This window comes from Citrus sinensis, chromosome 9, assembly GCF_022201045.2.
Source record: "Citrus sinensis cultivar Valencia sweet orange chromosome 9, DVS_A1.0, whole genome shotgun sequence".
NCBI classification, from domain to species: Eukaryota; Viridiplantae; Streptophyta; class Magnoliopsida; order Sapindales; family Rutaceae; genus Citrus; species Citrus sinensis.
Window position 1 is genome coordinate 11,018,792 of NC_068564.1, and position 11,502 is coordinate 11,030,293.

Sequence of the window (11,502 nt, forward strand, 5' to 3'; positions counted from 1 at the left end):
AATTTAAAATCAATATTGACCATTCATTAAACTAAGAGTGATTAGGAAAAAAAATAATTAAGAAGGATCTTTGTCCTATTATTTTGTAAGAAATCCTAATTATCAGTAAGCTAGCAAAATAAGTTTTTTTTAATAAATAAAATTATCAAATATTTAATTGGCGGGAGAATCAGTGTAATACCCGCCATATATTTTTACCCTATTTCACAATCAATTGTGGACATTTGGTGCCGCCACTTTTAGTCTCAGAAAGAGAAAATTTAATATTATTATTTATAAAAAGATATGTTATAGATCAAAACTTAAGTACAAAAGCAACAACTTTGCCTTCCTCTTAATATTATTATTTTATAAAAAGATATGTTAAAGGACAAAACTTAAGTACAAAAGTCACAACTTCGTCTTCCTCTTCTAATCCCCTGAAATTACTTTCCCTCACTTGTTTGTCTCGCTAAACTACAAAGTCAATTTTTTGCTTTTTGTTACACATTCAGAACCAAAATCTCTAACAATGTAACTCCAAACCTTTTAAATTAGCTTGTAACTACACATTATTGAAGATAATTTTGCTGCAATTATTGAAATAGGAGGGGACAAAGCTTCAAATTTCTGCAGACCAAACAAAGGACGCCTAAGGTTTTATTTTGCATGAAATTTTTTTTTTGGTTGAAATTGGCAGGCTTAGATTGTTGGGTTATTTTGTTCCTTTAGTAATTTTTATGGCTGCATAATATGAAATGATTATTTTTTTTATTATTTGTATTGTTTGCAGATAAACTTTGGGTCTTGTTCTGTTATCATAAGAGTAAAATTTCACATGGAATAGTTGTTTTTTCACTGCCAAAAATTGAAGTCCTTTGCTCAGTCAGGTAATATGACGATACTTTGAAAAATTCTATCTTTATTTTTTTTATAAGACTTTGAAGAATTGTGTCCTTATTATTTTTTTATAGGCTTCTTTATTATTTTTTTTATAATTAATTCTTTATGAAATAATTAAATAAAAATATATCTATCAATTCACGGTTGTTTAATTTGAGTAATGTATCATCATTGCATGCTTCTTGAAACTAAATATTTCCTTTAACTAAAATAATATTAACAGAACACACAGATGGATAAAAGTTGGATGCGAATTTCAAATCGTTTGTGTAAGAAATATGTGGATGGTGTTAGGGCTTTTGTGAATTTGGCTGAGAATCATTTAAATGAAGAAGGGAAAACTAGATGTCAACGTAGAAATTGTCAGAATATGGAGTTGAAATCATTGGATGATGTCGAAAGACATTTGTATAGACATGGTATGTCATTTAGTTACCAAATATGGGTATTTCATGGTGAAGAAATTGATTTATCAAGTTATATTCAAACTCCAAGTTCAATTAATGATACTTCTCATATTGAAGAGGTAGAAGATGATGAGATGTTAGAGATGTTGAATGAAATAGGGGGGCCCATGCAAATGGATTGTGGTTTAGATGACTTAAATAATAGTAATGCATCTGGTGTTCATATAAATGCTGACAAATTTGGTGAGTTGTTTGATGAGGCTTAAAAGGAACTTTACCTTGGTTGCAAGACATTTTCAGCCTTAACTTTCCTAGTGAAGTTGATGCACATTAAGGTATTGAATAGATGGAGTAATAAATCTTTTGACATGTTGTTGCAAATATTAGAAAAGGCTTTTCCAGCATGTGCCAACATTCCAGCATCTCATTATGATGCTAAAAAAATGTTACGAGATTTGGGGTTAGGATATGACACAATTCATGTGTGTAAGTATGATTGTGCTCTATTTTGGAAAGAACATGAAGGTAGAGATCACTGTCCAGAATGTGGTGAGTCAAGATATAAAAATAATGATGGGAACGGTAAAAATGTTTCGCAAAAGGTGTTACGTTAGTTTCCATTGAAACCAAAGTTAAAGAGGTTGTTTATGTCAAAGCACACAGTTGTTGATATGCGATGGCATAAAGAAAAACGTATTGACATAGATGGGGTTCGAAGACATCCTGCAGATGCTGAAGGGTGGAAGGATTTTGATCAGAAACATCGTTGGTTTGCTCAAGAACCTCGGAATGTTAGGCTAGGACTTGCAACTGATGGATTCAATCCTTTTGGAAATATGAATAACTCATATAGTATGTGGCTAGTTTTGGTTTTTCCTTACAATCTCCCACCTTGGAAATGTATGAAAGAACCTTTTCTTATGATGTCATTACTTATTCCAGGATCTAAAGCACCTGGAAAAGATATTGATGTATATCTACGTCCATTGGTGGAAGAATTAAAAGAATTATAAGATGTGGGCGTACAAACATATGATGTCTCGAAGGAACAATATTTTCGCATGCATGCAGCAGTGTTGTGGACTGTAAATGACTTTCCTGCCTATGGTGACTTGTTTGGATGGAGTACGAAAGGGTACAAGGTTTGTCCTGTTTGTAATAAAGACACCAAATCAAAAAAATTAATAAACAAAATCTGTTATATGGGTCATTGTCGTTATTTACGTGTTGGCTATAGTTGGCGAAATAGTAGAGAATTTGATGGCGAGCCAGAACATGGGTCTTCACCTAGAATGTTAACATGAGATGATATTTTATGCCAATTGCAGCAGCTACCTCGTACTAAATTTGGAAAAAATGAAAACAACTTAGATAGGAAGAGGAAGCGATCACCTAATGACCTTAATTGGACCAAAAAAAGTATTTTTTTTTTAGCTGCCTTGTTGGTCGAGCCTGAAATTAAGACACAAGCTTGATATTATGCACATAGAGAAGAATATATGTGATAGTCTTTTGGGTACTTTATTAAATATAGAGGGAAAGACAAAAGACACAAACAAAGCCCGTTTAGACTTGGAAATCCTGGATATTAGAAAGGAATTACACTTGCAGCTTAGAGGAAATAAATATATTAAACCTCCAACATGTTATACTTTGACAAGTGATGAGAGAAAACAATTTTGTAAGTTCTTGAAGTTGGTGAAATTACCTGAAGGCTACGCATCCAATGTCAGCAGATGTTTTTAATGTAAATGATGGTAAATTATCTGGCTTAAAAAGTCATGACTGTCATGTTTTATTACAGCGACTTATTCCAACAGGCATACGTGCATTTTTGTCGAATGATGTATGTATTGCCTTAGTAGAGCTGTGTAAATTTTTTCAAGATTTATGTGCAAAGACCTTAAAATTTTCAGATCTGGACAAACTAGAAAAAGGGATTTTTTTAGTTCTTTGTAAGCTTGAAAGGATCTTCCCCTTAGCATTTTTTGATGTGATGGTTCACTTGCCTGTTCATTTGCCTTGTGAAGCCAAAATTGTCGGCCCGGTTGGTTACAGTTGGATGTACCCTATTGAAAGGTAATAACTATAAGTTTACATGATTACTAAGTATTTACTTTTCCCATACATATATATTTATCAATAGTTTGTTTTTATTATTATCACCACAAATTTTTGGGTTTTTTGAAGAATTTTGTGAAAAATAAAGCTCATTCGGAAGGTTCAATAGCTGAGGCTTATATTGTAAATGAGTCTATGACATTTTGCTCAATGTATCTTCGTGATATTGAAACAAAGTTTAATCATGATGGGCATATTAATGATGAAACTCAAGAGGTGCAAAATAATAATAGACTATCAGTTTTTGCTCAAAAGGCTTGCCCATTTGGGGGAAAAAGTTTTCTCGAACTATCTCAACAACAACATGAAGCAGCACATTGGTATATCTTAAATAACTGCGAAGAATTGCAACCATACCTGAAGTAAGTGGAGTGTATAGCTTATTTATTTCTAAGAAATTATCATTTTCGTAGCTTTGACTCTTATTTAATAAGTACATGCAGTGAACACTTTAACCAATTGAAGATGGAAAGTAATGCTAATTTATTACAAAGGCAACAGAAGCACTTTCCTAGGTAGTTTAAAAAGCATGTAAGTATGCTTAAGTTAAATAGATTATATAATTTAAGGTAGATTATATATATGATTATGTCTTCTTTTGCCATGTAGATGATATCATTGCGTTATGAAAGGTCAGTTGCAGCTACTAATGAATTGTATGCCCTAGCATGTGGACCTGATCTCCGTGTTAGGTTATACTCAGGCTGTGACGTTAATGGAGTTCAGTATCACACCTTTGACTGTGATAATCGATTGACAACTCAAAATAATAGTATTGTTGTGGTTGGGGAACATGACAATAAAGAAATAGAATTTTATGGTGTTTTAGTTAATGTGCTTGAGTTGCAGTATTTGTTTCAAAATCAAGTGATATTGTTTGTGTGTGAGTGGTTTGACACAAATGCTAAGAGGAAAAGAATTCAGAAAGATCTTAGCTTAACTTGCATAAATGTGTCCCATAAATGGTATAAGAATGATCCTTTTATTTTGGCAACTCAAGCACAACAAATTTTTTATATGAATAACCTTAAATTTGGATCTCATTGGAAAGTTGTGGAAAAATCACAACATAGACATATATGGGATGTCCCAGAGATAGAAGGGAATGGAGAAGGTGATATAAACAATACTGAAACACCAATTCATACTGTTATAGAAGATGTTAATTTTGAGACAACAATTTAGTAGGCAAGATGCAGAGCCAACTGTTTTGGAAGCAAATTTTGTGCCTTCTCAAGAACATATCATACATAATGATGATTCTGAATTCATAGATGATTGCATTGATGAAGATGAAACATTAAGTGACAATCATGATGATGAGCCAACTTTAAATAGTGATGATGACACTAATGTAGATAATTAGTTATGTGATGCTAAGTTCAAGTAAGTAATTTTTTACTTTTAATGAATTATGTGCATAAATTAAATTGTTCTTTCATTCTTTTATCTTATAATCTATATAATCTCAATATTTTATTGTGTACGCAGATTGCATGGCTCCTGGGAGGCATCAGACCATTGCCAATATTATTCCTCTATTTTCTAACTCATCTTCTAATGTCCTACTAGAAGGTATTGCTATTTTTATGAGTAGAAATGTTATGACGAACATGTTTCATCTAATTGTAGTCTTTTTATTTTTTTATTATTATAATGCAGTTGGTTTAACAACCAAAAGAAAAGGACGTGGCCCGTCTCGAGGAGTGGGGTTGGATCGATTATTACAAGCTGGAGAAAGGATTCATATATCATTTACAGAAAAAGAAGAGAGACCCATATGTAATCATGCTTCTAGGTTTGCTAATGAGATTGGTGTTGCTGTGAGACTGTTTTCTCCAATACAATATGAGAGTTGGGATGCGATTCCTGATAAAAAAAAAAGGTTGTGTTTGAGCGATTATTGGTAAGTGAAATTGAGTTTGAAAGATTTTATTTAATATAAATAACTATTAAACTTATAAGCAAATAGCTTTTATCTAAGGATTAAATAAGTGAATATTCTAATAGCTGAGAGACTTGTTTTATTGTCCTTTTTAGACAAAATTTGAATTTGACATGTCAATGCCACACATACTCAACTATGTGAATAGTTCTATGGCTGAGCGATATTCATATCATAGATATAATTGTCACAAACACTTCAAAAAGTATGCAACACCATCTGAAGCACGTCGACATGCATATAGAAAGATCTCTCAACAAGATTGAGCCTGCTTATTTAATCACTTTGAGAGTGACGAGTTTAAGGTAACTTATCTTTTGTTATTAATTTTAATTTTGTTGAAGCTATGAATGATTTGTTTTTAAGACAAAAATCTTACATGAAGGAAAGAGCAAGAAAAAATGTTGGTAATCGCAAAAAACTCAAGTACAATCACCGAGGTGGATCATTGTCATTTCTTAGCCATCATGAAAAAAAAGTAAGTTAAAGATTGTATTTACACTCTAATTTGGATGGTCTTACACTTTCTAGTTTCTGATTTATGTTAATATACTATTAGGCTATTGTTATAGAATTCTAGAATGGTTTATGTATGTGTTAATGCTTGAGAGTAGTTGATAAATCTTTAGACAATTTTTTTTCTGGATGATATTGCTGATGATGGCCTATAATGGGTTGAAATTAACTTTTGAAATTATCAGCTGCAGATTAGTATTTGTGGTTTGATGTTGATTGTTACTTGAATAATGATTTGTGTTTTTATTCTACCTCTACTAAAGTGTAGATACTTCTCTTTTTTTTTTTTTAATTTTGTTGCATAATAAACTAGAGGAAAGCCATTGGAGAGCAACCTAATGAGGTTGAACTCGTTTATATCACACATTTTAGCATCAAGAAAGGTTGGAGCAATGCATAAGCACAACATGACTATGTAAGTATAATAAGCTATGATTCTCTTTGTAATACATATATGTTGGAAACATTTTTCCTCTAAAATCGAAAGAATGATAAAATGAAAATAACATTGTTCTAATTGGATATTTAATATATTTTAATTAGTTCTGAAATTTTAATGATAGGTTTATTATATAAAATAGAATACAAATTATAAATGAGTAAGGAATGCTGAATTAGAATAAAAGCTTTAAAGACTTCTATTGGCAAAATTTTATCTTTATTTAATGAGTTGTAATGTGGTTCAATTGTTTTACATTAGTTCTTATTTATTTTTTTCATTTTGGCTATAAATATTAAAAGAAGCCTAAGAAATCTATACTACACGTTTATTTTCTTTTACTATATGGTTGACTGATTTCATATGTAAGAAAAGATGAAAGAAATGGAACAAGAACCTGTTGATGAAGATGGTACACCTTTGTCACCTAAAGAAATTGTTGAACTTGTTGTTGGCAAGAACTTTAGAGGCTTTGGATTTAGGCCTACACTACCTACTTCTGGATCTAGAACATCATCACAAGTAGAAAGTGAAATGCGAGGGATCATTGATAGTCAAGCAAAAGAGTTAGAGAGCAAGCGTAATGAATTAGAAAGTACTCGCACTGAGTTGGGTAAGACATGTGATGAGTTGAAAAAATGCCAAATTGAATTAACCGATACACGTGCAATAGTTGATAAGCTACAGGAGCACATGAAAAAGCAACAAGAGCGCTTGGATCGTATTGAGAAATTCTTGTTCACTGCCTCTTAATTGATTACCTAACTTGCATGCTTTTGATCCATGACTTTCAGTTTAGTTACTTGGTATCTCTTTTTTGTGTTCTGAAGTGGAAGTAACTTGTCAATGATCATTGGCTTTTGGTTTCTTTTGTATTTTGGTCATATGTTGCCAAACTACTCTTCTTTTGTATGTCATTTGACAAGAGAAACATGATCCAACATTATATATGTAATTATTATTCCAGTTATTCAATTAGTCAAACTTTTTCTTCATAATTTCATTAATGTTTTAAATTTGATTATGTAAGATTTAACATATTTGATTACATTTATTCTTTTCAATATGTTGCTTCGTTTTGCAAAAAATAAAATTAATTTGACAAAATTTTATATTCTGCAACCACTATAGGTGGTCTCAAAAGAAATTAAACAAACATTTAAAGATTTAGCCACAAAGTCAATGGCCACGGAAAATATTCTAAAGTGAATGAATTACCTTACCTTGAAAATAATTAATCTACAACCAAAAATTGCTCATCGTAGAAAACATGATTTTGCGACAGCTAAATTTTGTCTTAGAAACATGAAAACTGCGATCAATAGTTATTGGTCGTAGAAAACTTTTCAACGACCAATTAAGTAGCTGCAAAATATAATAATCGACAAAAGACGAATTAATCTGTGACGATGTATTTTGGTCGCAGAAAGACATTACCAGTGACGAATTTAAAGATTGGTCACGGAAAAGATTCCTCGACAGACATAATGTGGCGAGTTTGCGACAACCATTTTTTTATCGTAGATAAGTTTTAGCGACCAAAATTGTATATTCTGCGACCAGTATTTTGGTCGCAAATGACGACATTTTTACTAGTGCCTGGATAGAATCTCTGCTGCCTATTCTTGGGGGAGCATATTTCATGGGGCCCAAATCTTGGGGTGGAACCTTGGGGTAGAATCCATGCTCCCCATTCTTGGGGGAGCATATTTTCTGGGGCCCTAATTCTAAGAGTGGAACCTTGGGGTAGAATCCCTGCTCCTTGAGGGAGTACACTTTTTGGGGCTCATTCCTGGAGGTAAAACCTCTGCTCCCTATTCTTGGGAGAGCATATTTTTTGGGGCCCCAATCTTGGGGTGGAATCGTGGGGTAGAATCCTTACTCCCCATTCTTGGGGGAGCATACTTTTTGGGGCTCATTTCTCGAGGTAAAATCTCTGCTCCCCATTCTTGGGAGAGCATAATTTCTGGGCCCCAATCCTGGGGTGTAATCCTGGGGGTAGAATCCCTACTCCCCATTCTTGGGGGAGCACCCTTTCTAGGGTCATTCCTAGAGGTAAAACCTCTACTCTTTGGGGAGCATATTTTTTAAGGCCCCAATCCTGGGGTGAAACCTTGGGTAGAACCCCTACTCCCCATTCTTGGAGGAGGATACTTGTTGGGGGCAATACTTCGCGTGTTATTAACTACTTTATATTTTCTATAACAGCTGCTCCTCAGCTCTTAGCTTCTGGTTTCACCTTAAGTATAAGAGCTCAAGTGGTTTCTCTCTCTTCTCTTTTCTATATAAACCATCATTTGCACATTTTCTCATCTCGTGGAGCTTCAACCATTTGGTTTTCACTTTACTTACTCAGTGAATGTTTTTTTCTCTTCTTTCTCCCTGTTTTCAACAATTTCAATGTCTTCTGATTTTGAAAACAACTCTAACCCTCTTTACAATGAGTACCTTGAAGATGATGATTATTACTGCCATATATCCTCTGACCAATTTTGCTCCTGTGTCATTTGTTCCTGATGGCCAACCAAGTTTCCAACCCGACTGGTCTATTGATCGGGTGGGGAATGCAATTTCTGATAAATCTATTCCATCTCTTAAAGCCAAGTATGAGATTCCAAGTTCAATCAAGCTTATGAATCCTCAAATTTTTGAATTCACCAGTTAACCCCCTTCTGGGGCCGTTACCTTTCATCCTGAATATTTTCGCTATGGTGTTAGGTTGCTACTACACCCCTTCTTGAGATATATGCTGATCTGCTTGAACTGTGCCCCGACACAGCTTTCCCCTAGTGTCTAGTGTGCTATGATTGGCATGTACATCTTATGGAAGTTGAGGGGTTTTTCAGATCCCACATTTAGTCAGTTTCAGAGAATTTACCAACTAATGAGCCTTTCTGGTGATAAAGACTCCCCATCAAGGGTTGGTATTATGTTCGTGCTTGGGCTAAATCTTCCCCTTTAATCGCCCAGGGTAAATCTCATGATGGTTTTTAGAAAGATTCTTGGCTTTTCGCGCTTGGGGATTGAGAGCTAGGAAATTCTCCTGATATGTGTCCCAGATATCGGGTTCAAACTCATTTTTCTACTCAATGTAGCTTCATAATAATTGTTGCAGGATGTGTTTTTCTTATCAGTGTATTTACTTTTTCATTGCCTTTTTTTTTTTAATGTCATGGGGCTTCACCTCCATTGATCCTGCTGAACAACATCAAATCTATGAAGTTTTTAAAACCCTGTAAACTTGCAGTCCTGCAAATATCTTTCTCAATCAGTCTTTCTAATCGCCTTTGGTTTTATCTCACCTACCTCCACAAATATTCCATCTCCAAGTGAGTTTTCTTTAAGCATAATAATTTTTATGCTACTGGGAGGTTGTAATATTTTGTTTTTCTTGTTTTCTTTTATCTTATGTTAGTGATGGCTCTTAGCGATGACGCCGCATGGAAAAAGAAAAAGATTGATAAATACCCGACTTAAAAAATTAATAGGAAACTTAAGGATAAGCCGGTTTTCCAGCCTGTAGGATCATCCTCTCAAGAAACTGCAGCTACTCAAGGGTTGCACCAGACTCCTCAAACTGCATCAAGAGTGTAGCCATAAACTTTGTTTTCATCTTGTACTCGTGAAATTTCGTTTTCTCAGTTTGCTGGTTTTCATTCTGCATCTACTTCCACTAATGCATATGTTGAAGGGCTACACCAAGCATATGAAACTACTCCAGGATTACAGCAAGAGATTTTATTTCCAACTTTCACTCATGAGGGTTCGTATCCTACAGGTTTTGGCTCTACATCTGCGTCCACTCATGCTCCTATATCTACATCTCTTTCAGCGGGCCTAAGCCAAAGAACTCCACATTTATTTGATTGTTTGCATAACTTCATTTATGAAGATCCTTCTCAAGCATATCTGAGCTCTTTTGCTCAATCTTGGCCTCAATGTCTCTGTTGATAATGTGAGGCAAATGAAGAACTCTGATCCTATTGAAGCCATGCTTGCTAACGTTTATTAGGTAATATTACTTTTGTGTTACCATTAATGGCATGGAGTTGAATCTTAACTGTGTTCATCTTCCTATAGCTTGGTTGTGCTGTTTAAATATCAAGGAAAAAGATAAAGTCCCTAATGCTAGAGAGGAATGCTTTACTTGAATCGCGCCAAGCTTCTAGAAAAATAATTGATGAGCTGGAGAAATGTCTTAGTGAAAAGAAAGTTCTTATGGCTCAGTTGAAGTTGGAGCTCAATGCTGCAAAGGAAGAATTAGCTCGGGCCCAGTCCCAAGTTCAAGAGTTGTCCAACTCCTTTGACTAATTGAACCTCCAAATTCCAAGTATGAAGGCATCAGCCGTTGAAGAGTTCAAGGCTTCTACGGACTTTGAGAATATCCTTGATGAAGAATTACTAAAAGGTGGTGCTAAGGTTAAAGCCATGATTGAAAGCCGTTACCCTCAATTTGACTACCGCTTTTTAGAAGACTAATGATGCTTATTATCAATTATGTCTGGGATGCTGCCTCTTTTATTATTTCCTCAGTTTCCAGTTGTCTTTCTTCTTTTCTCCTGCTCATGCAATGATGGTGTTCTAGTAATAAAGTTGTAAATCGAGCATGTTCCAACTATCTTTATTAATGTATTTGTTAATGTATTTGCTTTTAGTGTCCTACTGCTCCTTGCCTTTACTCGTTTTGTGGGCTTTTTAAAGAGTAACATAAAAGTTTTTACTTTTCCTTACTTTTCTTTTGCCCCCAAGAAGTCTGTTGACTTTTCCTGGAGTATAATTTCTGGGGAACATAGCTGCTGCTCTTTACTCTTGAGGGCATAATTTCTACCCCTAGAAATTCTTTTTGCTTTTCCTTTTTCTTAGGAGGCAAAGATACTTATTAATTTTTCTACTGCTCCCCAGTTGTTGCTCCTTACTCTTGAGGGCATAATTTCTACCCCTAGAAATTCTTTTTGCTTTTCCTTTTTCTTAGGAGGCAAAGATACTTATTAATTTTTCTACTGCTCCCTCCATCGGAAGCATGATTTCTGCTTCTTGGAGAGCATAAGTGCTGCTCTCTACTAACTCTTGGGAGCATACTTTTTACTCTCATGGAAGCATGGACATCTTTATTGATCCTTGCACATTCTGCACCACTGTTGTCTTCTTTCAAATAAAAGAAAATTGGAAACAGTAACATCAAATTCTAGACT

The 11,502-nt window shown here is 34.3% G+C and overlaps 1 long non-coding RNA gene across 30 annotated transcripts; it reads left to right on the forward strand.

Annotated features, from left to right (window-relative positions):
- The first annotated feature begins 319 nt into the window (after positions 1 to 319).
- LOC127900018 (uncharacterized) lies at positions 320 to 7,308 on the forward strand. Of its 30 annotated transcripts, none has more exons than XR_008051959.1 (7): positions 320 to 636; positions 773 to 869; positions 1,106 to 3,772; positions 3,854 to 3,941; positions 4,020 to 4,042; positions 4,902 to 4,985; positions 5,073 to 7,308. It is a non-coding gene; the product is annotated as an uncharacterized LOC127900018 (long non-coding RNA). The 30 variants fall into 30 exon arrangements; XR_008051961.1 differs by having other exon boundaries at positions 3,854 to 3,925; XR_008051948.1 differs by having other exon boundaries at positions 1,106 to 4,985; positions 5,073 to 5,833; positions 6,185 to 6,286; positions 6,686 to 7,308.
- Positions 7,309 to 11,502: the final 4,194 nt, after the last annotated feature.